General features: G+C 40.8%; 3 pseudogenes; all 3 read left to right on the top strand.

Moving 5' to 3' along the window:
* Positions 1 to 4,701: 4,701 nt before the first annotated feature.
* LOC124975767 (olfactory receptor 4C12-like) lies at positions 4,702 to 5,987 on the top strand (annotated as a pseudogene).
* Positions 5,988 to 12,443: 6,456 nt separating this feature from the next.
* On the top strand, positions 12,444 to 13,355 carry LOC124975771 (olfactory receptor 140-like; annotated as a pseudogene).
* A 3,264-nt stretch (positions 13,356 to 16,619) lies between these two features.
* Positions 16,620 to 17,431, top strand: LOC124975772 (olfactory receptor 4C6-like; annotated as a pseudogene).
* The last annotated feature ends 7,399 nt before the right edge of the window (positions 17,432 to 24,830 follow it).

Consider the following 24,830-nt stretch of genomic DNA (forward strand, 5'->3'; position numbering starts at 1 on the left):
GTAAAAGAAGATGAGAAAAAACTATAGAAACATTCAGAAGTATATTAAAATTTCTTTAAAATCATCTTTTCTAAAATAAGAATGATATGTAGTACTACAGAAGAATATTAAATAAAGCAAATAAAAAAATATTTAAAATGTCTCAGTTTTTCAGCAAACTATAACATAGCAGGACTGTTTTATGTATTTATTTTCTGTTTTTGCAATGTATAATTTTATATAATTGAATCTTTCTTTTCCAAAAAAGGAAAAAATTTAATAATATATGAATGATTGTATTTGTATTAAGGAAAAATTCTTGAAGAAATTCTTTTTATTTCCAGAAGGCAAAAGAGAATGACTTTTTAAAAACTCACTGGAACAACATAACATTTGTACAAATTGAATGATTAGAGCTTTTCCTTCTTGACATAATGTGTAGTTTGTTTCCTAATAAGAGATGTTTGCTTGGAAAGCTGCTCTTGGTTGTCAGTGTGTGTTGCTGTGTGAGGAAGTTAGTGAAAACATCACAGCTGATGAGGATGTTGCTTCTGGCATCAATGTTGAAAGCAGTCAAATCCATGCACTTCTTTCTCCCCCAGAGTTGAGATAGTTTTACTTGATAAAACATAGAAAATGATTGTAGCTTCATTGTTTCCAGATTGTTATTTTCTTTACCTGAGAAATATATCACTTGCTTTTGAAGAGAGAAACACTTGTTTCCCTCTACCAGGACATTAAAATAGAGTGTATTTATATTTTTCAATGCTGTATTTCTATGAGACACATAGTAGATAATTAAAATATTAGGCAGAAAGAAGAATATTCTCTATTTTCCCTGTTTTACTTTATTGCATTAAAAAAAACCCTCAAAGCATTTCAAATTGGAGAGCCGTGAATGAGTAGAAATTACTTTTTTTTGTTTGTTTTGTTTTGCTTTTGTTTCTGTTTTGTTTTGGAGGGAGGTTGCTGAGCAGTAAAGTAGAAAAGATGAGTTTAAAGGGAAGATTGTCAGTGAACATCAACTTTTGTAAAGTAAATATGTTATTGCATAAATTATATTTGACACTCATGTTAAAAATGTAATCGTGTCAAAGTTTGTGTATGTGTGTGTGTGTGTGTGTGTGTGTTAAATAGCTTACTAACATTCATTTTGATTAAGAAGGAAAATTCATGATCCATGTTGGGTGGTGAAAAGTCATGCAGAAAAATGATAAACACGTGAGTTACTCTTCGAGATAATTCATTGCTTTTGGGTAACATATATCAATGTACCTCAAAAAAATAACACTGTCATTTTAAAAGTTGTGGCACAGGTCATCCATTTTCACAGTAAGTTGTGGTATCCTATGCTTCTAAAAAGTACAATACAAATTAAAATAGCAGATGTTGGCACTTGCCTACTTTGTGCCAATAAGTGAGCTAATCTCCCTTTAATTAAGGTTACTTCCATTAGCTTCCCTTTACAGAAAATATTTAAGGATTTGAGGGATTAAACACATTTCACAGAATGACTTTAACCATTTATTTCAATGTCAGGTTTGGATTACAGCCTGTTAAACAAAGGGAGCAACTTCCATTCTGTCTCTAAGACTCATTTCACATCTTAAATCAGGATAAAATGGATCTGACTCAATGTTGAGGTAAGGATTAAACTGTCAGGAATTTGACATGCCTCATACATGTTGGCTCTGTGAGTTGTGGCTTCTGCACATAAAATTTCTCAATAAATGGCCTTGTTTATTTAGGGGATGGGGTAAGTAACTGGAGTGAAGTTTACACTGTTATTCCTTTTGACTTCCTATGTCAAGAAAATTCTACTAGGTCTAGTTTCATATTACAACTCTTTCCAACTTTTCCAGTTTAGTATTCACCCTTTTCCATCCTGGTCAAGATCCCAGTCACCTTTCAGAAGAATCCTAACTAGCCTCCCTGCATTATTCATTCAGTGGTCAGAGGATCCCACTGACAGATATCTAAGTCATGTCACGTGGAGCAAAACCACCCACTGCTGTGCTTGTCACTGAAAGCCATGCTCCTTACAATAACCTACAAAGCCCTGGGAGAGCTGCCCTCAGTCCCCATCCCCATGGCCCCTGGGTTATGGATACTGAGCCTGACCCCTCCTTGGGGATTTGCCCTTGCTGATGCTTCTGTAGGGAGTCGTTGTCTAGATACCTTCTTGGCTCTTTCCTTACATCCTTCCAGTCTGGTTATGTATTCCTTTTCCATGAAGCCTCCTCTGGAAATGGCTCTTCTTCTCAGACTCCATGCTTCATTGGTCCTATTTCCTTTTCTGATAGCAGGTGTTACAATCTGACATACTCTATCATTGCTTATCTTCATTTGTCATCCTCTTTCTCTCTTTCTCTACCAGGACATAAAAATAGAGTGCATTTCTATTTTTCACTACTACATTTCTATGAGACACATAGTAGATAGTTAAAAATTTTGGAAATGGCCATAAAATGGAATTATTAAACAGACCTGAAACCGTATTGCACTGAGTCAGCCCTTCCCCTCCACATATGCACACCTCTCTGGGGTTGGGGGTGGAGTTGGTAGGTTCACAAAAATATTCTTTAATAGCATTTTTATGTCCATTTGACATCAAATGAAAATATCCCAAATATAGGAAAACAGAAGAATTCATAGTGAAATACACAGTATAAGAATATAAGGATTTAAAAAAAAATTCATTGAACTTTCATAAGTAATTTTAATACCTAAAGAAAAGTATTTTTAAAAAGCATCAGAGTCATGACTCTGATAAAAATGTAAAAGAAACACATGACAGAGACTTTATTTTGCTCATTAGTGATGGAACTAGAAAATTATCATTAGTGTAAAGAAAAATGCAATATATCACACTTACATTGTTTAATCGGGGATTTGTAATGAATTCAGAAATAAATGAAAATGCTTTATGTGCAATACTCAGGAAAATAACTTGAACTTCCATCAGACAGCATTTGTATTTATTTCAACAAGAATTACTTGGATCATTAGCAGTTCTCTGCAACTTAAAGTATTTGTAAAATAGCTTCGGGCAGTGACAGACAAAAACTCCTCAGAATCCTAGACTCCATGCTTAAAAAGTGCTTTGGAGTGCACGTAAATTACATTACATTTTGCCTTTCACCAGAAAGTCTGAATGTTGCCCTTCAAAGTCTTTCCAGACAAAAGGTAAATTTAATTTTCAGCCATGCCATAAAAGAAGTATAAATGACTCCTGAATAAAATGCATTTTCAGGAAAGCAAAATCATTTTCTCATTGTTTTGAAAACAAAAAATATAAACTTTTTGCATCCATTGTAGTCCATAAAACAAAGTATAATAATCAAGTGGAACATTAAAAAATTTAATCAAGATTACTTACCAGTACAATTCCTAGATTTATACATGATGATAGAATTCACTTTTAAAAATCACACATAAATGGAGTATAATTTTTTATTTTTCTGATTATCCATATTGTGGGATCACATTGGTTATGCAGTCGTATAAGCACATGAGGTAATAATGTCTGTTTCACTCTATCATCCTTCCTACCCCCATATCCCTTCCCCTCCCTTTATTCCCTTCTACCTAATGTAAAGTAACTCTGTTCTTCCCTAGTGCCCTGCACCCCTATTGTGTGTTAGCATCAACATACCAGAGAAAACAGTCAGCCTTTGGTTTTTGACTTATTTCGCTTAGCGTGATAGTCTTCAAATCCATCCATACTAATCAGAACAAATACCAAAAATTAAAATAAACTAATCAGGGATAAGGAATAGGGTAGTAATAATAGGCAACCATTACCACAACCAATCCTGAGAGAGGTAGATGAAGGCGACTATGGGCACCCCAAACTGGAGATGTCATAACATCTGCCTGATAGAGCTGCTGTCTTGGTGAAAGTAACCCCTCATTTAAACCATGGAAGGGAGACAGGCAAACAGATCTCTTGGTGCCCTTCCCTTTCCACCTGGCCTTTAACTTTCAGCTGACCCTACGTGTTGGCCAGAAGTAAGGTCACTGTTGAAACTGGATGTGGAACACAGCCATCCAAGGTAGAGAGGAATGAGAGGAGATCTGGAATGCTGAAAGGAGCATAGGATCATGAGCTCTCCTGTTTGGAGTCAGCAGGGAACAAATGAAACAAGAAATCAGTAAAGAGTCCTTCAACTTATTTGATCAATATTTACTGAATACTTCTTTGAGTCAGACATTGAACCAAATATTGCAATAAAAAATAAAACAAGTTATAAACAGCCTTGTTTCTCTGTAGTTTACTTAAGAATTTTTAAATAGAAGGGACTGGATTAATTGGAGTGTCAAGTGTACAGAATTATTACAAGAGGTTTTTAAAAACTCTTCTAACATTTTGAACTGACTGAGAAGAAATTGGGTTTATTACCAGGCAGGCTCCCTATGCCTAAATGTCCTCCAGCAAAGGTCTAGTGACCACCTGTCAGAAGCTGTTGTAAAGGGGGTTTCAGCATCCTTGTTATCAGAAGCTGAATTGGACACCTGCAGAGGCTTAATATTAGCTCATTTTTCAAAATCAAAAAAGTGGTTTGCTTCTTCTTTTCCAGCTTACATGAAAGAAAATACCTTATATTCTTAAGACGAAAATTCGATATATTCCTCATCATATTTGCTACTTAAGAATATTGTTTTCGCAGGTTAATCCACAACTTCTGAATTCATCACCAACACAATAAAGAAAGAAAAGGAATGAATGTTACTGAATTTATCCTGCTGGGACTGACACAGAACCCCCAGATGCAGAAGATTCTATTTCTGGTGTTATTTATTACCTACATTGTCACAGTCACAGGAAACCTGCTCATTGTGGTTACTGTCCTCTGCAGCCAGACTTTGCACTCCCCCATGTATTTCTTCCTGGCTTTCCTGTCTTTGATAGATGCATGCTATTCCTCTTCCATAATTCCTAAAATTCTAGCCAATTTGTTTTCTGAGACCAAAGCTATCTCATTCAATGGCTGCAAGATGCAGCTTTTTGTTGAACATTTCTTAGGAGGTTCAGAGATCGTCCTTCTTGTGATCATGGCCTATGACTGCTATGTAGCCATTTGTAGACCTCTGCACTACGTGACCATGATGAGCCACCGCATGTGCTGCCTGCTGGTGGGCCTGTGCTGGGTGGTGGGTTTTCTCCACTCTTTTGGGCAGATTCTAGTTACTTTCTGGCTGCCATTCTGTGGCCCCAACACACTGGATCACTTCATGTGTGACATTTCCCCCTGATACAGCTTGCCTGCACGGACACTTTCCTCCTTGGTCTCTTGGTTGCTGCCAATGGAGGGGTGATTGCCATGATCACCTTTGTGATGTTGTTGGTGTCCTATGTGGTCATCCTGTGCTCCTTGAGGACTCACAGCTCTGCGGGGAGGAAGAAGGCCCTGTCTACCTGTGGCTCCCACATCACAGTTGTTGTCTTCTGTCGCGCTCCCTGCCCACAGAGAAACGAGACGCAAACCTGGTTCTTTTGAGCTCTTTATTTTGCGCGCTTACTTCCTCATAGTTCTTTCTTTGTTCTCCCTTTTGAGGAACTTACACTCCAATATATACAGTACTTGTAACCAATCAGCCTTTGAGCACGAGGGGAGAGCATGCACAGATACAGGCAGCAAAGGCAGGCATACAGTGGACCTGCACTGTCCATCAGGGAGCTCAGCCAATCCCTCGAACTTCCTCAATACGATGTCAGTTGTTTGTGCAAAAGTTAACTGCTCTGGCTCACTGCCAGGCGCCATCTTAGCCTTGCCACACCTAGGGCCAGGGGTCCAGCCGAAACCCCGACAGTCTTCTTCTTTGTGCCCTGTATTTTTATGTACATGTGACCAGTAACTACATTTCCCATGGATAAAGCAGTAACTGTATTTTATACCCTTGTCACTCCCATGTTAAATCCTGTTATCTACACAGTGAGGTACGCAGAGGTAAAAAATGCCATTAGAATGTTACTTAACAGGATTGCGATTCCAGACAATAAATGATCCAACTCAGATATTTTATCTCTGTCATGACCTTTGCAATTTTATATTTTATCACAGTAATCCATCTTATCATTCATGGGGGATACATTCCAAGACCTGGATTGGATGACTAAAACCAGGGGTATTATTAAACCCTATAAATATAGTATTTTTTTTCTTATACACATATATTGATGATAAACTTCATTTTATAAGATCAACCCCAGGTTAACAACTGATAACAAAATAAAACAATTATAATATGTAATGAAATTTTGTACTTTGGGATTATTATTGAGATAAGTGTTTGAACATAAGAACTATGATACCTACCATAACAGTCTGTCTGATAACCTAGACACATACTAAATGACTAACGGGTGGGTAGTGCATAATAGATGTAAATATGCTGGACAAAGAGGATGATTCATGTCCCACCAGGATGGGATGATGTGAAATTTCTTCATACCACTAAGGATGGCTTTTAATTTAAAATTTATGACTTATTTTTGGAATTTAAACTATGAGCATGGTTTACCATGGCATGAATACATGAAAATTGCTGTACTTTAAAGCCTTTCTCACACCTGTGGATTTACTGTCAAAACACTTTCACAAAGTAAATGTTATTTTCATTATTCATGTTTTATAGATGGAGAAAAATGCAGTTCAAGAAGTTTCATTAAATAGTTCAATGTCAGAGACAGACCTAGTGTTCAGATCTGCATTCTTTTAGGTCCAAAATCAATGTTCTTTCAAATATATCAAAGGGCATTAGAAAAAGGGAAGTGTTTGCATTAGAGCCTCTCTTGACTTGTAATGAGTTGAAAATTTTTCCATTATAAATTCAGATCTACACAACGTGCTGAATATATAATCAATTGGTTTGAGAAAGCTGTACTGCTTACTGGCATTTAAGACATTGTGAAAAAAAGACACAGGATTAGACCTTGGAATACCTTGATATATCTGGTTTTAAATTTATATTTCATTTCTGGTTGCACTGAGTAAATATTGACAGTAATAATAAAAATGAATTTTTTGTAAACCTATGTGAAAATTTTTAAATGTCCTCACATGGTTACAATGAACTTATAAAATTGAAATCTATTGTTCTATATTACAGAGAAAAAGGATCAGAAAAGTTAAATAACTAAATCATACAACACATACATTCACTCAATTCCAAATATTCTTAATACATATCCTGTGGTATTTTCCATATATAGAATTCCCTTGGGCTAGTGTTTAATTAAAATTTGGCATAAAATATTTTTATCATATGTCATAAGAAGTGCCAATTTATTAGGTTAAAAATCATCAGTGGTAACAAAATTCTGATTTTTTTCAAAAGCACACCACACAACTATTCCACTGTTAAAAAGTTGTTTTTATATTTAGTTCCTTGAATCTGGAATCCTTTTTGACAACTACTTTAGGAGATGGTTTATAATCATATAGAAAAAAAAAAAAAAACTCTACAGTTGACCAAAGAAAATACTTCTCAGCTAACCAGCTCAGCTTACTTAAAAGTCTTTGTTGGGAATAACTTTCAGGTCTTTCAAAAACTGCAGTCTGTGACCACAATAGAAATACAAATGTCATGCTTATAGATGTGTCTAAGCTGTCACTTTGGATAGAGTCAGTCTCCCACTTCACATCTACCACATGTTTTGTTTAAGGAATCAGTGGACTCTGATATGTAACAATATTTAGCAAGCTTATACTGATTGCAGAAGCTTCCTGGAGAATAAGAATGCAGGCTTCAGCATCAGGAAGCCTGGGTCTACCTCTCACTGAGTCATCATCTCATTCCATGACCTTAAATAGCTCATCCTATTTCTACAAGCAGGTTACTTAGGAAATTTAGAAGGTGTATAAGTGATTCTGTCCATGTTAATATGTTTATTACCTTAATTATTGTTTTATTCTACTTTACTAGAAGAAGTCAAACTGGAAGGCTTTTGAGAGATTATATATGATAGATGAATAATTGGCCATGTTTCTAAACTTTTTCATTTTTGTGAGCAGGTTAGGAGTGTCTTCCTGGGACAAAAGGGGTTTTGAATTGGACTAAGGCAATATGAGCCCTGCATGTGAGTATTTTGTTGCCCTGAGGAGTGTTCCTCTGCCTATGAAAGGCCATGAAAATTTCTGTAAGGCTTCCAGGTAGGCGGGTATGTGGTTTTTGTTGTCATGAACCTGTCAAATGTCATGCTAACACAATGACTGCCTTCCTACTGACTGCGATCTGATCCATACTTAATTTCTCCCATTTTTCTTTCTGGTTTGCATTATGTTTGAAATATCTGTGGTGCTGTCCCTTCAGAGTTTTGTAAACTCACTCCTTGGATTTCCTTCTGGAATCAGACTTTCCCTTATAGCTCTAGGAAGTCCTCTATTAAAAAGTTCCCTTCTTGTACAATGCTCACTGATCTGGACCTAACTCCATAGACTCTGCCTATCTCCAGTTCACAGAATTCTATGCTCTGGGGAGCTCAACTAGACAGCAGTGGGGAATCCAAAATATTCTCTACACATCTGTCTTTTCAGTAGAGGATGGATGAATGATGAATGGCTGTGAAGAATGGGTTTTAATCTTTATTAGATTGGGCATGAGAAATTTAAGTATGCGCTCCTTCTCTATTCTGAGATTGTGCGTTTATTCCAGAACTGAAGGAAAAATTGAAGAACTTTACACAAATGAAACTTTAGCAAAATGCATATTCATTATAGTTATTTTCACAGTTCCAATCCCTCATTCAAATTTCTTTGTCACCTTCTATCACAAATGTAATAGCACTATAATAATTCAAATATCTGGTCAAACTAGATTTGATCATTTGGTTTCAGTTTTCTGAAACTGTTTTTCTACGCTGATACACACTGCTCACAGTGATGACATTTGTGCCAATTCAGAGGTATGTACAATTTATTTTTCTTATTTTAGAAAATATATTTGAACATGGATGAGTGAATATAGTTCTATATAGGAATATTCCTGCTTTTAATTTAATTCAGTTTGTTCTTAAAAATAATTTTGAATATTAGTGGATGATTCCAATAGGCCTCACAACTGGTGGCAGCATAAAAGTGTTATCACACATTAGTTACAAAGCAAAACAATCTAAAAATAAAGACCCTGGCCCAATGCTTTTGTGTTACCTTGAGAGATGATGTTTTGATTCCTTGACTTAGTTTTCCATGCTATTAGGCAGGATGCCTTTTGTCCATTCCAGAGGGATTTTATTAGATTAAATTTAAATGGTTGAAAAATGTACTTTACAAGTCTAAATATAATTTGGGAATGCAATTATTTTCATTATAACATTAATCTAGTTACAGAGTTGGCATTAGAAACGACTGCTTTGAAGAAGGACTATGAATTGTACCTGCTGTGAAGTGCTGTTCTTATGACATGGGTCACAGTTCTGGGAGTGTAGCTCAGTGGTAGAGCCCTTTTCTAGCATGTTCAAAGCTGGGGTTCTATTCCCAGCACTGCAAAAACAAAAAGTATAACAATGAAGAATCTGTTGATAAAGACAATATTATAATAAAATTTAAGACATCAGAGTTACCTACTCAAATGTTCAATTTATAGCACACCAAATATTCAAACTCCATACTTATATACTAAGTTCCTGTGTTATCAAATATCCAAATTCTGTAATGATAGACTCATTTTTGCTGTGTTTTCTCTTGACAGAGAGATTTGTCTTCATGTGGATTTAAGGAAAAAGTTAACAATTAAACATGAGTGCTGTGAAAGTCCTCTAATGTTCAGTTAAGGTGAAATAATTGGGTTTTGGCAAGCTCTGCTAATGGCGTGAAACATCCCTGAGGTCTAATTAGCCACAGCTAAGATAGGTCACAGAAAGTGTCTACAAACAGGATACGTGGCAGCTCTTGCTAAGGCTCCAGAGAAAGGTACCATCCAGAGGTGCACTTATAAATCAACAAGGGCTCACTGTGGCTGAGCTACATGGCATTTTTACCCTCACTTTACCTCTTGGTGAACTAGCACCTGCTTGGGGTCCTGGCCATGGAGCTATGTCAGACAAGATGATAGGAGATATGTGAGAAACTATGTAATTACAGATTCACAGGATTTAATGCACCTTAAAAATCATATAACAACCTCTCATCTCTACCATGCTGACTTTTTAATCTCTTCTTTGGCATGTCAGTCACCAAGAAAGATTGAGGGGCTGGGGATATGGCTCAGTTGGGAGAGTTCTTGCCTTGCATGCACAAGACCCTGAGTTCAATCCCCAGCACCACCAAAAAAAAAAAAAAAAAAAAAAAAAAAAAAAAGATTGAATCAACTATAATCCTACCAATTTAGAAGTAAAAATATTTTGGGTCTTTTTTTTCCTTTTAGATTCAAATATTAAAATTAATAAGAATTATAGTAGAAATTAAAATTTGCATTCTTAATTTTACCCATTATTACAACATAAAAATTATGAAATTATACAAATTTTAAATATCTCTGTTAACAACTACCCATTATGGGATGCACTATATTATACTCATAAACTTATCTAATGTTGGACCTGCACAGTTTCCAATCTTCCATGGTTTTTGTAATTGTGCTGAATGGGTTTTACCTAAGAATTCTCCACTTCTAAAAATATTTCCCTAGATGGTTTATTTCCAGAAAGGTTATTGTGAAGTCAAAGAGAAAAGACAAAATGATTTCTATTTCTTCAGAGTTATTTCTCAGTCACTTTTATTATTGATTGTTTCTCATTTTACGTACACCATACTCTTCATATCTACCAATTAGACCTCAGAATAGTGGAATACAAGGAAAGTGCTCGATTTCCTTTGCCTTTATGTACACAATTTTTTAAAATTAAGAAAGAAAGCACTTTATCTGCTTAACTTTGAAAGGGAAAGAAATGTTTGCTTTTCTCAGAATACATTTGGTTATATTTATTTATTTTTTTTCTGCTCATTTCATTGGGGAATGTATGTCTCCAAATTGGGATGATTTTTCCCCATTCTGTTCATGGTGAAATATTCTTTAACCACGAGTTATGCATGATGGATGCTGTGGGAAGATGAAGATATGAGACTGTGCATTGCAGAAACATAGAGAAGTAGAGGATATCATCCAGCTCATGAATGGATGAGCTGCTGCTGTGTAGTGAAAAAACCAGGGGAGGGATCACTAAAGGATTTTGGTAGCGATGATTGTATAATTTGTATCCACAAAAATACATTAATATGCATAACAGGTATCTAGTGAATATTTGTGGAGTTGAGTATAATAGTTACTTGCAGTTATTATGAATCATGCATTTGTATTTATAGGTGTGTGCTGAGGCATAGTACCTTATCTATCCATCTGACCATCACTTTCTAGTCTCCACATTAAATTTCTTTTTTAAGAACTTTGTAATAAGGTTTTCTTTTGGCTTAGTAGATCGTAATAAACTGAAATCCAATTCAAAAGGCTTTTTTTGGTTCCAGTATATTTGAAATATAAATTTAATGAAAGTAATTATATTAAATTATATGTATAGCATAATTTTAAAGGAGTACTTTTAATTAACCAACATTATTATTATCTTGAAAGTCAACTTACCCAGTAACATTACATAAAATTATGCCAGAAACTGAACTGAAGTTTATGTTTGAGAAGTTTATGTTTTTCATAAGTAGATGATGTAGAGAAGCAGATTGGGAAGAGAGGGATACTTGAGTTCTTGGTTTATGGCCACAGAAGCTTGTGTATCATCACATATGGAAATGTAGGAAGTGAGGGAATTCACTGTACATTTATTCATTACCTCACAGGTACCTGATGTTGAAGACACTGTGCCAGACCCTGTAGTAAGTATACCAAGAAAAGAGACACAAATAGCATATTGCTATGGTAGGTGCCAGAGAGGTGAGTCTCCTGTAATTTATGTATATTTCCTATCTGCCTGCTCACTGCAGATATGTATTGTCCATGTCCTTTCAAGGGTAAAGCAGTGGGTTCAAATGTAAATTTTGGAAGAAAGAATAGCCTTTATCAGTGTGCAGCACTTTACAGCTTACAAAATACATACCGAAGTTATAATTTGTGAATTCACAGATGCAGAAGGGACTCAAAGGCAGAGGGCACTGGGATTATTAGCAGGATCACATGGAGCTGGAAACAGGGGAATCAAGAGCTTGTGTGTATAGCTCAGTGTTTTCTCAGTAAATTACACAATAACTGTCAACCCACGGAGGCTATAGGTAACATGTAGGTATCTGAGGAGAGGAAAGCATCATGGAGGAGAGTGAAAAAGAATAACTGAGGCAGTTACTAGGGTGGGGGACTGTGGGCAAGGATATGCTCCGCAGTAGCAATGACTGCTCCATCTCCATACTATGACACTCAGCATGCAATACATTTATAACTAGTGGGTTATTTTCTTTATCTTTTTTTGCAGGTAATTCAGGCCCCAGGAAGGCATTACTTCCTGCAAGGATAACCTCATGCCTCCAAATAACGTGACTGAATTTGTTCTCCTGGGGCTCACACAGAATCCACACCTGCAGAGACTGCTCTTCATCATCTTTTTGTTGATATTTGTCTTTACTGTGCTGGCCAATCTGTTCATCATCATCACCATCTCCCTCAGCCCCACTTTCCGCTCCTATGTACTTCTTTCTCACCTACCTGTCCTTCATAGACGCCTCTTACACCTCTGTCACCACCCCTAAAATGATCGTTGACCTGCTCTACCAGAGGAGGACTATCACTGTGGGTGTCTGTCTGACTCAGCTCTTTGTGGAGCACTTCCTGGGAAGCTCAGAGATCATCCTCCTCATTGTCATGGCCTATGACCACTATGTGGCCATCTGCAAGCCCCTGCACTACATGACCATCATGAGGCAGGGACTCTGCCGCCTCCTGGTGGTGGTATCCTGGATTGGAGGGATCCTGCACACAACTGTGCAAATTCTCTTCATGATAGCCTGCCCTTTTGTGGTCCCAATGTCATTGACCACTTCATGTGTGATCTCTTCCCATTATTGAAACTGGCCTGTAGAGACACCTACAGGCTTGGAATGGTGGTGGCAGCCAACAGTGGAGCGATGTGCTTGCTCATTTTCTCCATGCTTCTCATCTCCTACATGGTCATCCTGAGCTCCCTGAAATTCCAAGGCTCTGAAGGACGGTGCAAAGCATTCTCAACCTGTGGCTCCCACTTCACAGTTGTAGTTCTTTTATTTGTGCCTTGCATATTCACCTACACGCATCCTGTGGCCACCTACCCGGTGGACAAATTGGTGGTTGTGTTCTTTGCAATCCTCACTCCCACACTGAATCCTATAATTTACACAGTGAGAAACACAGAGGTGAAAAGTGCCATGAGGAGTTTGTTGAAGAAAAGAGTTATGTAGTCCATTCATCGTGCCAAGTGATCACGACCCTAAATATGGAAGATCAAACCTACTGCACACACAGTGTAAGAGGAGTAGCACATTTTACATATCACTGGAAAAACACAAAAGGGCTCCCTCAAAAAAACTAACATTTATTGGTTACTCAATCGTGGTTAGTTAGACTTTTGCTATGGTGCTTTTGGTAGTGTTTAATGTGTTTTACTAAAGCTGAAATGTTCACATGCAAAGGTTCTGGATCTTCAATGGAAAGAACTGTGAATCTTTGGTTTGATGATTCTGGAGTGTGTTTCTCCACAGTTTCAGGGAGAATTTAGTATATTCTTCATACATGGGTTATTTGTGTGAAATTGGCTTTCTACAGAAGGGTTTCTACAAATTGGTCTCAGAGCTTTAAAAAAAAGATTTGCTTGGCCTTTTGTGGTAAAGGAAATCCTTAGATGACCATATGAAGTGTTGACAGTTGAAGAGTGAAAGAATCATTGTTGATTTTCTTAATTTTGCTTTTTTTGCAACCTGAATACACAAAATAAAGAAAGGGACCCATAAAAGGATGAAAGGAACAATTCATATCCTAACAAGAAATGATTCCTGATCTGTCTCTGTTTCTCTTCCTGTCAGAATAAGTCAGAATTTTTGAAATTACTCTTAATTTCTTCTTCTTTTCTTAGATATTCTCATGGTTCAGTTTTTCTTGAATATCAAGGATTTTTTTTCTTACCAATACTTTAGGAGTCATTTGCAGCAACAAGTGTAAACATTCTTTTATTTACTCTTACTAAAAAGGTATGAGTTTGTAAAGCTGTTGGATGTGATATGTGTCATAAATATATTTATCTTATATTCAGAAAATATCAGGTCATTCTATGTTACCATAATATCTTTGTAAATCAAAGCTTCTGATTTTAACTGTCCACTTTTGTTTCTTCTAACAAATGTTTCCTTTCTCAGACTCACTGGTCACCTGCAGCTTTTTCTCCTTTAATTTCAACATGCAGTAAATTCAGATGCATAACTCCCATTTTGTTGTGGGGTAGGGGGACTGTATGTTCTGACTTATGCATGAATGTCTAAAATTCATAAGAACTAGAATCTTTTCCTAATAATGTATAGGCCTGGAAGCTCATGTAGTCAGCCCCTGATCTAGTAAAAATGATAAGTTTTCATTGCTGGTGAAAAATAATTATTTCTACAGACTCCAGACTGAATAATTTGTGATTCACTTTGTCTTATGATAGACAGGAGATAAAGGTAATGCAAGAATAAAGATGGGAACAGTAGTGAGAAAATTTTCATTTGTACTCCAAGTTAAACGAGAATGTTTGAAGGGGGAAACTAAGGCCAAGGGTTATGTCTTTGAGGTTACATCAACTGCTCAGTGGAGGATTGAGTTTAATGAAATTATAAATTTTCAACAGCAAACTTGGAAGGTGTAGGACTCAAAGGAAAATATCTAAGTAATCCTGACATCCTCAGTAGATGGTCTTACTGGTTTGTAAAAATTTTAGGGACTGTTAAGATGATCCTTGGCATCCAACATTAAGAATCTCTCATGCAGACACTGCATATGATTATTTCTAGCGCCTGAAAATAAAATAACCTAAAAAGAAATATGTAGGTTTTCTTCTAAAAGCTTTTAAGAGAAACTACATTGGAAGTTTATATTTAAGGATTCTTGCTTTAATCTCAATGTTTAATTCAATGAAAATATTAGCCATTATTTAATGAGGAGAGTAAGTGAACTATAGTTAAGCCTGCTGGGAGGCATGTGCATTGTTAGTTCCTTTACACATTTTATATCTCTTAATGCAGCAGCAGGTATTATTAGTTCAGACTGAATACATTTTGTGCAAGAGAAAAATGAGACTCAGCAAAGCTAAGGGAGGTTCCAGATATTTTGGGTTTTACCCTCTCTGCCATTCTTGTCACAACACTTCTTGCTGGTGGCATGCAAAACATCAAAACATGGCCCGGGTCTCTGTCTGTGTTGTGAAGATTGTTCTCAGGTCTCTCTCCTTGTTTATTTTGGGGTTACCTTCCTCCCTTTAGCTCTGCATTGGCCTCCACTTCCCAGAATACACACACTCTCTTTATTCCTCTTGTGTCAGGGAAAAGCCATCTGGCCCTCTCATTCCCACCCATGTATGATCATCATCAAAACTGGGATGCACTGAACTCCAGGAATGAATAACTAGTGATTCAATTCCAAGGAAGTTGACACATGGGTGAGGGAGATGCTTAGAGGAAGATAAGCCATGCAGTCAGGAAGATGGTTTGATGCCCTTTATGGATATAAGTTTGGGAACTTGAAGAGACAAATGATGTTTCTACAGGGATTTTCCCAGACTCTTCCATAGCATGAATAGGACTACTTGACAATTATAATCAGGAAATTTTGACTTATGTTATCTATTTCAAAATGTTGTTTAGTTCTTATAGTAAGTCAGATAATTTCAGGGGCTAGATAAACAATGTTTCACAATACAAAGTTGTGTTTGAACATAAATTTCAACTGGAAACTATTTCACAGGGTATTGACACATGGTAAGGACTAGTTGAATATCAGTGCTATACAATAATAATAATATTATTATCCATTATTCAATTTTAGGAAGTAGACATATAGATGGAAACAATGTAATCCATAATAAATAGAGAGTCCTTTAGCTACGACCTATCTCAGAATACTTCAGCTAGAACATTCTATACTTAAGTGTTCAATAAGTATATGGAATAAATCAATGGAAAAATCATATTTTTCTACGATCTTGGGTGTGAGAAATGAAGGGAAGTAACCTAGCATGGTAGTCTAAAAAACAACAAAAACAAAAACAAAACAGGTTTATTCTGGAAAACTGAATGGAAACACAGGAGAGAATGAGGGAAATAAAAGAAAGTTAAGCTGGTTCCATTTATCCATTGACTCCTATGGACCAATGGTCAGTGGATTCCCCAAGGGTGTTGATGTCTGCATACCACAGGAGTAGGTATGTGCACCACAATGAAGCAGTTTCTTAAGTGTCTCAGGCACAAGCAGTGGGACAGAGAGCAAGAGTTGTGCCGGTGGGAGGAGGAGGTGCTGAGGGATCAGTAGGGTCAAGCTGCTGTCAGGCTTCGATTGTTAGCTGGATTCTGTAGTAGCAGCTGGAGACAAAGGCAGGTTAGGAGGGTCTGGGACAGCACCTAGTGGTTGATAATTAAAAATGATAATCCTTCTGCAGATTTTCCAGTGCAGAGTGACATGCTGTCCTCAGCCCACATTCAATGGAGAATCCAAACAACGTGACTGAATCCATCCTTTTGGGCATTACAAAGCATCCAGAGCTGAGGAAAATGCTCTCTGGTTTGTTTCTAATCATGTATGTGGTCACAGTACTGGGAAACCTACTCATCATGGTGACCATAAGTGCAAGTCAGAGTCTGAAGTCTCCCATGTACTTTTTCCTTGCTTCCTTGTCCCTCATGGATGTCACCTACTTTTCCGTCCTTGCCCCCAAGTTGATCGTGGACTCCCTCTCTGAGAGCACTGCCATCTCCCTGGAGGGCTGCATGACACAGCTCTTTGCAGAGCATTTCTTTGGAGGTGTGGGGATCATCCTGCTCACCGTGATGGCCTGTGACCGCTACATGACCATCTGCAAGACCCTGCACTACAGCAGCATCATGAGTCCTCGAGTGTGCTGCCTGATGGTGGGAGGGGCCTGGGTGGGCGGATCAATGCATGCAACAATACAGCTTCTCTTCATGTACAGAATACCCTTCTGTGGTCCCAATGTCATCGATCACTTTATGTGTGACTTGTTTCCACTGTTGGAGCTGGCCTGCATGGACACCCACATCCTGGGTCTCTTGGTCATCCTCAACAGAGGGGGGATGTGTGTGACCCTCTTCCTTATCCTGCTTGCCTCCTATGTGGTCATCCCTGCTCCCTGAGGTCTTACAGCTCTGAAGGGAGCCATAAAGCCCTCTCCACGTGTATCTCCTACCTCACGGTGGTGGTGTTGTTCTTTGTGCCATGTATTTTCTTGTATGTGAGGCCTGTGGTCACTTATCCCATAACTCAGCCTGCCTGTTAACACACTCAAGAGGCCCTTCTGCTCCACCCCTGGAACACCTCTTCTCCTTGGAAGCTCCTGGAAGCAGAATTTTCTCCATTGCATGGCACTAGTAAGGGTTCCCCAACCCCATCTTTATGATTTTTCAGAACACTCTGGCCTCAAGTCTTCTCTGTTATATGTGACAAAACATACCCTTCACTCCAAGACCTGAATCTTCCTTCTCCCAAATTATGTACCCAGAAGAACAGGACTCCAGTTTTAAAGTAGATCATGTACATTTTTATTCATGTGAACCTTCCAAAGTAGAATTTTTCACCCCATATTGAATACAAACATGTTTGTCAGCTTTCTGCCACTGTAATAGAATACCCAAGGAAAGTAACTTATAAAGAGAAAAGGTTTATTTTGGCTCACAGTTCTCAATAGGTTGGTCCCATTGCTTTGGGCCTCTGGTGAGGCAGCACTTCATGATGTTAACTTATGGCAGAGTAAAACCAATTGTATCTCAAACCAGGGGACAAAGAGAGGAAGACAAAGAGGTTAGGGAACCTGGAACCTAAAGACCCTGGAACCTAAAGACCTCCCACTAGGCCCCACCTCTCAAGGTCTCCACCAGCTCCCAATGGCATCGTTTTGGAGACCAAGCATTTGACACTTGGGCCTTGTGAGACACTCATGATCTAGACCCTAGCAGCAAGGAAACTGATGCTTACAGAGGCTAGATCATGTACCCGGTTGAGTGACAACCCTGAGATTAGCTCCCAGATCCTACTGACTCCAAAGCCCACACACTTAATCCCCTGGCTCTGCAAATAACAACTGGTTATTTGTATTTGAGATTTGGTGACAGGCCCAGCAAGCAGCACTTGGAAGCCAGATTGGTAGATGTCTGTGTCTTTGCTAATCACTCTTCCAACTGCTGCTCCACACAAGGTAGGCACAAGGTGGCTGTTGACTGTGATCACTGAAAGTTTAACTTTAAAACACCGTGAAGTTACTCTCATGGTAATTCTTGGAACAGAAACATGAACAAGATGTACTGGGCTAAAAAAATGAACCCATGAACACTTGTTAATCTCTTTTTTGTACTTTTTAACTGAGTTTTTGCATCCAAACTGGATCACTTGTTGTGGTCCTCGCACTCATCAGACTTGGCAGGGAAAGAGCGAGTGCAGATTCAAATTGACCCCTCTGCGCAGCCCACATGTCCACTCAGCATCATCCTTGGATAGCCCAGTGAAGATGGTCAGGTCCCTGCCCTGTGCTGCATTTGGGGTGCTTGGCTGTACTGCCCATGGCTGAGCAGACGGTTAACAGGGACATGGGTGATGTGGGACTCATGGCGTCTCATCTTCGTGTAGAATGCAGGATGATAGAAGGATGGATAGAATGGCAGAGGAGGCCAGCCCAGGGAGGCTGGAGGAAAGTGCTGCTGTCAGAATAGCCCGGACTCTGGTTTGTTGGCTTCTCCCCATGAGCATTTCCATCCCAGCCTCACGGCCACCTCGCTCAGTCTTGATGCTCCTCCCGTGGAAGAGTCCTTGAATTCTAGTTCAAGTTAAAGAGGAGGTCTGATAGGACAGGGAAGGGCACTCTGCCCTCCTGGCTTGGACACTTTCGGGTGGGGGCCAGTGGGAAGGTTGAGCTTCCTCCTGACCTTGAGGGTCATGGCCATCCTGAGGGTCTACAGCAAGGCTCCCTGGAGTCCTGGCTCTGTTCTCAGCTCTGCTTATGACCCAGTCCTAAAAGTCAGGTCTCAGGTCCTAAGCTGGGGCCGAGGATCTGCTGGGGAAGGGAGGGAGGGAGGCTGGCTCTGCCCTGTATCCCTCTGCACCTTTGAATTGCACCTCGCTGTGGTGTAAGCTACTATTTGAATATTTAAAGTATTGAAATAAAGGGTCAACTGCCCGGAGCTTGCTTTGTGCTCTGAAGGGACACTTTGGACACTTGGTCAGGTAATCAGGTCAGAGTGAGGGAGCCTGCCCCTCCCCTTGCTGTGGAGCAGGCCCAACCTCTGCTTCCGCAGTATCATGGACTCGAGGTTGACACATCCATGTGCCATCTGTCATGTTATTTGCTTCATGTTATGAAGATATGTTCACTTTTAAAAGTTGAATTTAATACACTTCAAAAATACCTTTTCTAGCTCAGTGGACTTTTACCCATATTTTGTTACACAGCTACTAGACATCTGAACAAACCTTTTACCACCGTTGCTCTGACTGCCACAGATGGGACATACTGGTGGTGAGAAAAAAGACTGAGAAGACTCCTCACCAGTCAGGACCAAGCACAGGGAGCCCTCCCGGGCTCATTCCTAGGCCGGGCCTGGCTAGTAAAGATCCAGCCGTGCAGGTGACACCTGGGGCCATCAAGGAAGTATGGGAAGAGATGAGAATTTTCACACAAACAGGAACCCTACCACATTTTGGTACCAGTCCCAAATAAATGATGTATAGAATATGGACCCCTGGCAGGAGCTCACAGGAAGGGGCACCTGTCAGAGGCGGGGTTCACACCACAGGACCGTCCCTGTGGGCAGCAATCTAGGGTAGCCGCCCCAGCGGCCCACCTGCATTCCCTTCCACCGGCCCAAGTCAGCATGCGGGATCGCAGGGCCGCACCTCCATCCACCGACACTACACCCAGCGCCCTTCTCCTTAAAAACACCGCTGCAATGTCAGCATTCTGAGACTGGATTCCCGAGTGCATTAAAAGAGAAAAGGAGAACCAAACTTATCCCAAACCACAACTCTGAGTAAGCCTCAGGGGAGAATAGCAGTGTGGGCAGGAAGGGCCGCCCCACATTTGGGCAGATGTGCCCTGAGCGCAGTCCACAAGGCAAGAACGTCCCTGGGGAGGCCGGTGGTCAGGGCGACCGTGAAGAAGCAAGTTCGGGGATTGATGCTGAGAGGGTAACAGCTCTCTGTGTTTCGGGGTTTCTCAGGCCCTGTACACAGCCGTCTCCCCACCATCCTGGGGGTAGGTACTTTAGACATGAGGGAATGAGGCTCAGAGAGGGTAAGGGCCTCGCCTGCGGGCTCCTGCCTGCCCCTGACCCCCACATGCTCCTTAGCTCAGCACACTCATACTGTGCAGGGCCTTTGAGGGTTCTGACTTTGCCACTAGCAAGGAAAGGATTCTGGGGAATTCAGTGGAAAATCCAGAAAATGTGTTGCTTGCATTTCTGCATTTCAGCGTTTCTCATTTCTTTGTCCATGAGCCCCTCTTGCTTTCTTAAGATGGGGTTATTACTCAACTAGAGAGCCATGAGGTGGGGTATGGGGGGGTCTCTCACTTTGCAGGCCTGGAAGCAGCTTCTTTCCCCAGCCCCCTGCTGTCTCTGAGCCTTGAGCACCCTGCCCAAGTTCTGTCAAGCTGTGGTCAGGGGACAGTGGGGCTTGGGCAGGATCCCTCAGTGCAGGCAGGGTTCTGTGTGCTGGGGCTGCACCTGGAAAAGCACCCCCACCCCACTCTCCAGGATGTTTTAAATTGCAAGAGAAAAAGAAGTGGTATTTTTGTTGTTGTTGTTATTTTTCAAAATTGGGTTGAAGGAAATGAAGTTGGTCCCACATCTGTCTGGGCCCAGGGACTAGAAATCTGTCTCTCTGAGCTTGGCCCTCACAGGCAATGGCTTCCTTCTTGGTACCACTCCCCCATGTGAGGACGGTGGCTCCAGGCTCCATGGGCTCCCACCCTGGAGTTCCAGGTCAAGCCCAAGCTCCGGCTCCTTCTAGGCTCAGCGGGTCAGGAGCCCACCTCTCAGCCAGCTCTGGCACCAAGAGGGTGGACCTTCTTTGATTAGCCAGGCTGTGCCACATGCCCAGGAGTGGCTGAGCCCCACCTTCATCACATGGAGAGCGAGCAGGGACAGACATACCTTCCTGCCCATTCTTCACAGTCTGTTATGAGGGACCTCTGGCAGATAAAACCTGCAGCGCACACAGAGAGGGTGGGTTGGGGAGCTGGGAGCAGCATGCTCTGTGGCTCCCCTTCCAAACAGGTCTTCTACTTCCTAGAGCTGCTGGCCGGACCTACGCAGGTCATTGAACAAGTATGCAAAAAATGGTGTGCAAACATATAATATTGCTTATAGTAGAGAAAAACTAGAAAGTCGGTCCAAAGAGAATTGTTTAATGAGTGATGAAGTATTCTTCAGGGTTTGTACAATCTTTTCACATGACCACATCTGCAGTAACATGATCCTTTGCAAGGAATCCTTGTAAATTCTCCTAAAGTGGAACACGCTCAACTATTCATCTGTAATAGGTCTGAACTCCTATTAAAACTTAAATTTTCATTTAAAAGGGAATTGTATGAAAAATGGGATTTATTAAGACAGGAATAATAATTAAATCACTCACATCTAAATACTATGCAACCAATAAAAAATGAAGAACTGTATTTGTTCATGTGCACTATCCACAATGTATTACTGAAAGGAGAAACTGGTTCCATGAATCACCTCATGTTGGAAAGATTGTTGACCTTTTCTCTTGAGTCTGCATGAATAAAGAGGTTTTAAACCATTCCCCAAGCATTAGCAGTGTTGATTGCTGAGTTGGAAGCGCTATGGAAATTTTTTAGACTCTTACTCCTTTCCTGAATTTTTGCCACAGATGTGTATTTTTGTCATCAGAAAAAGTCAAGCTACTTATTATTTTCAAAGAAAACTCATTATAGTCTTAGTTAACGTAGGACTCTGTCACGCAGGTGAGTCCTAAATTGTTCATAGAATCTGTATATTCAAGGACGTTATTGCACCAGTGACCGCTAGGGAATTGCCCTGGGCTCCTCCTTCCTGAAGTCCCCTTCCTGTGCTTGTGTGGTCATCTGGGAGGCCTGGCTTGGAGCCTACCTGTGCTTCAGGAGGGTTTCCATCTCAGGTGTGCTGGGGAGGTGGCCTACTCTTGTAAACACACCTCTGATTTACCTGGCCCCCTTTGGGTTCTGCCATCTCGTCTGTATGCCTGGCACAGGGAGTCTTTCCTACCCAGTGTCTCTCCCGTCCCTCCCCATAGACGAGGCTGTCTCCAGTAGCAAGGCCACCAGGGGCCTTGTGTCTCCTCCTCTGGGCACATGAGCACCCAAACCAGCCTGAGGGCTTGCACGCTGGTCTGGAAGTTGAGAACCCTTTCAGTCTTGCCATTAAATTGCTTTGTGAAAAGGAACGCTCTGTCCTCTGACTTATTGTCACTGTTACTGAGTTGTTTTTTAAGCTGTCCAAAAGACAAATGGACCTTCCGCTGTGGCTCTTTGTCAAGCATCCATCATGCCTTCGTTTAAAATTCATGAAAGCTTTTCCCAGAGGTTGAGCTCACCTTTTGAGTTGTTATGATTTTAAGCTTTTGCCATTCTTCAGTCCATGTGTCACATGAAGTTATTATTAAAGGAAAAGTGCTAATTAATTTTGAAATAAGAAGCTGGAAGTTTCAAGGTGTTTATCTTGAGTCACAACGTAAGGCATAATGGCCCTCATGCGGTCCCCAAAGTGTAGTACAGAGATTGCACTCATTTGTACTTTTGCTCAACTTGAAAGAGTGGAGGATCATGGGAAGTGGTATATTTTCCAAAGAAATCTGTTTGGATGGTCTGAGTTTCAGCAAAGCCAATCCTGACACCTGTAGTGTCCATTCTCCATGCTGCTGCCACGTTGGTTACCTAAGTTACTAAGTCGAGTTCTTAGCAAGTAACTCTGCTGCTTACAAACCTCTGAGTGACCCTTGATCATGCAAGCATGTCCACACCCCTCACTGCAGCCCTGCAGATCCCTCCCCACTCAACCCAGCCTGCCTGCCCCTTGAGAGCACAGAAGCAATTTCTCACCTGTACATGGGTGACCCTTCTTCCAATGCCTGCCCTCACCCTCCCTGGGGGATCACCAGATCTCCCTGAGGCTGCAACCCCACAACCCTCACATTCCCTGCAAGGCCTGGCCATGTAGACTCAGAGTCAGTAGCTCATCTTCACTAGTTTCCATGGGAGAGCCAAGGCTGAGCACCTTGGCTGAGCACCAGGGTCTCCAGGGCACTTTGAGAAAAATACAGTTTCTAACCCCCATCAAACCAACAGCATTAGACCTTTCAGAGAGGTGCCTGGGAGTCCTATGAATTTAAAACAATTTTGCAGGGGGTTTGGATTAATAGGCAGGAGTGGGTACTGCAGGCCATGCACTTTCCATGGGCTCAGGCTGGTGATGTCCAGGAGGAGGCAGAGACAGGTGGGGTGGCTGAGAGCTCAGGCGCAGCACTGAGGGCTGTCTCTGGGCCAGGCTCTGCTCCAGGGAATTACACCTGCTCTTGAGCAATAGGTGTCAGCATGCCCATTGCTGCAGATGAGGAATCCAAGGCTCAGGGGGTTGGGCACCACGTTCCAGAGACATTGGTAAGAAGTAGAGCTCTTTGGTTTTTGTACCAGGGATTGAATCCAGGGGTGCTTAAACTCTGAGCCACGTTCCCAGCCCGTTTTTATTTTTTATTTAGAGACAGGGTCTCACTGAGTTGCTTAGGGCCTTGCTAAGTGGCTAAGGCTGGCTTTGAACTTGTGCTCCTCTTGCCTCAGCCTCCTGAGCTGCTGGGATTAAGGGTGTGTGCCCCACGCCCCACAGTAGTGGAGCAGTTTTACAACCAACCGGGTCTGCTCTCCATGGGCTCCTGTTGTTTTTCTACTTAACCCTTGTTAAGTTGGTAATGGTTAAAATAAATAACACTATATTTTCAAATGCTGGGTGCCTCACTCCTCTCCGTTCATCCAACCTGCAAGCCCCCTCTGTTCTATGGCTCATGTCCTTGCTCTGTCATGGAGACCATGGAAACAGACCCAGATTTCCAAAACCTTGAGCTGAAATACATCTTTCCTCTGTTTAAGCTGATTTATTTTGTCACAGTGATGACTGACTTACACACATGGTATGATTCTATTTGTGCATGTCCATAAAATTCTATGTGCATTTGTTTGCATATTTGAAAATTGAGAAAAATGAACAATGCAAATGTAGGCAGTTCATTCCTCTAACTGCCAATGGCTCTTTGCTGTCCTGTGGGTGAGTTCAGATTCTCTAGCCTGGCTCCAGAGGTCCTTGTTCCCTCTCCACTCTCCTGCAACTGAGCGCCTGCCTCTTTCTCTGTGTTGCAGAAACACATTTCCCTGTCCTTCATCTCCCCAGGGGCCCCCAGCTCCCTGCCCCTCTGCTCCCCTTTGCTGAGACAAATCCCCTCCATTTTCCTGGGTGACTCTCGCCCATATTAACTTGCATGTATTTAGGGTGTACGGTGTGGTGTTTTGAGGTGCATATCCATAGTGAAGTGGTTATTATTATGGTGTAGGTCTGGCTTAAGCACCAGTTTCTTGGAGGGCTTCTGCTGGCCCCCAGAAGTGTTTGGGTGTCCCGGTGTTTGTTCCTGTGGTTCGCTGTCCT

This window comes from Sciurus carolinensis, unplaced genomic scaffold, assembly GCF_902686445.1.
Source record: "Sciurus carolinensis unplaced genomic scaffold, mSciCar1.2, whole genome shotgun sequence".
NCBI lineage: Eukaryota > Metazoa > Chordata > Mammalia > Rodentia > Sciuridae > Sciurus > Sciurus carolinensis.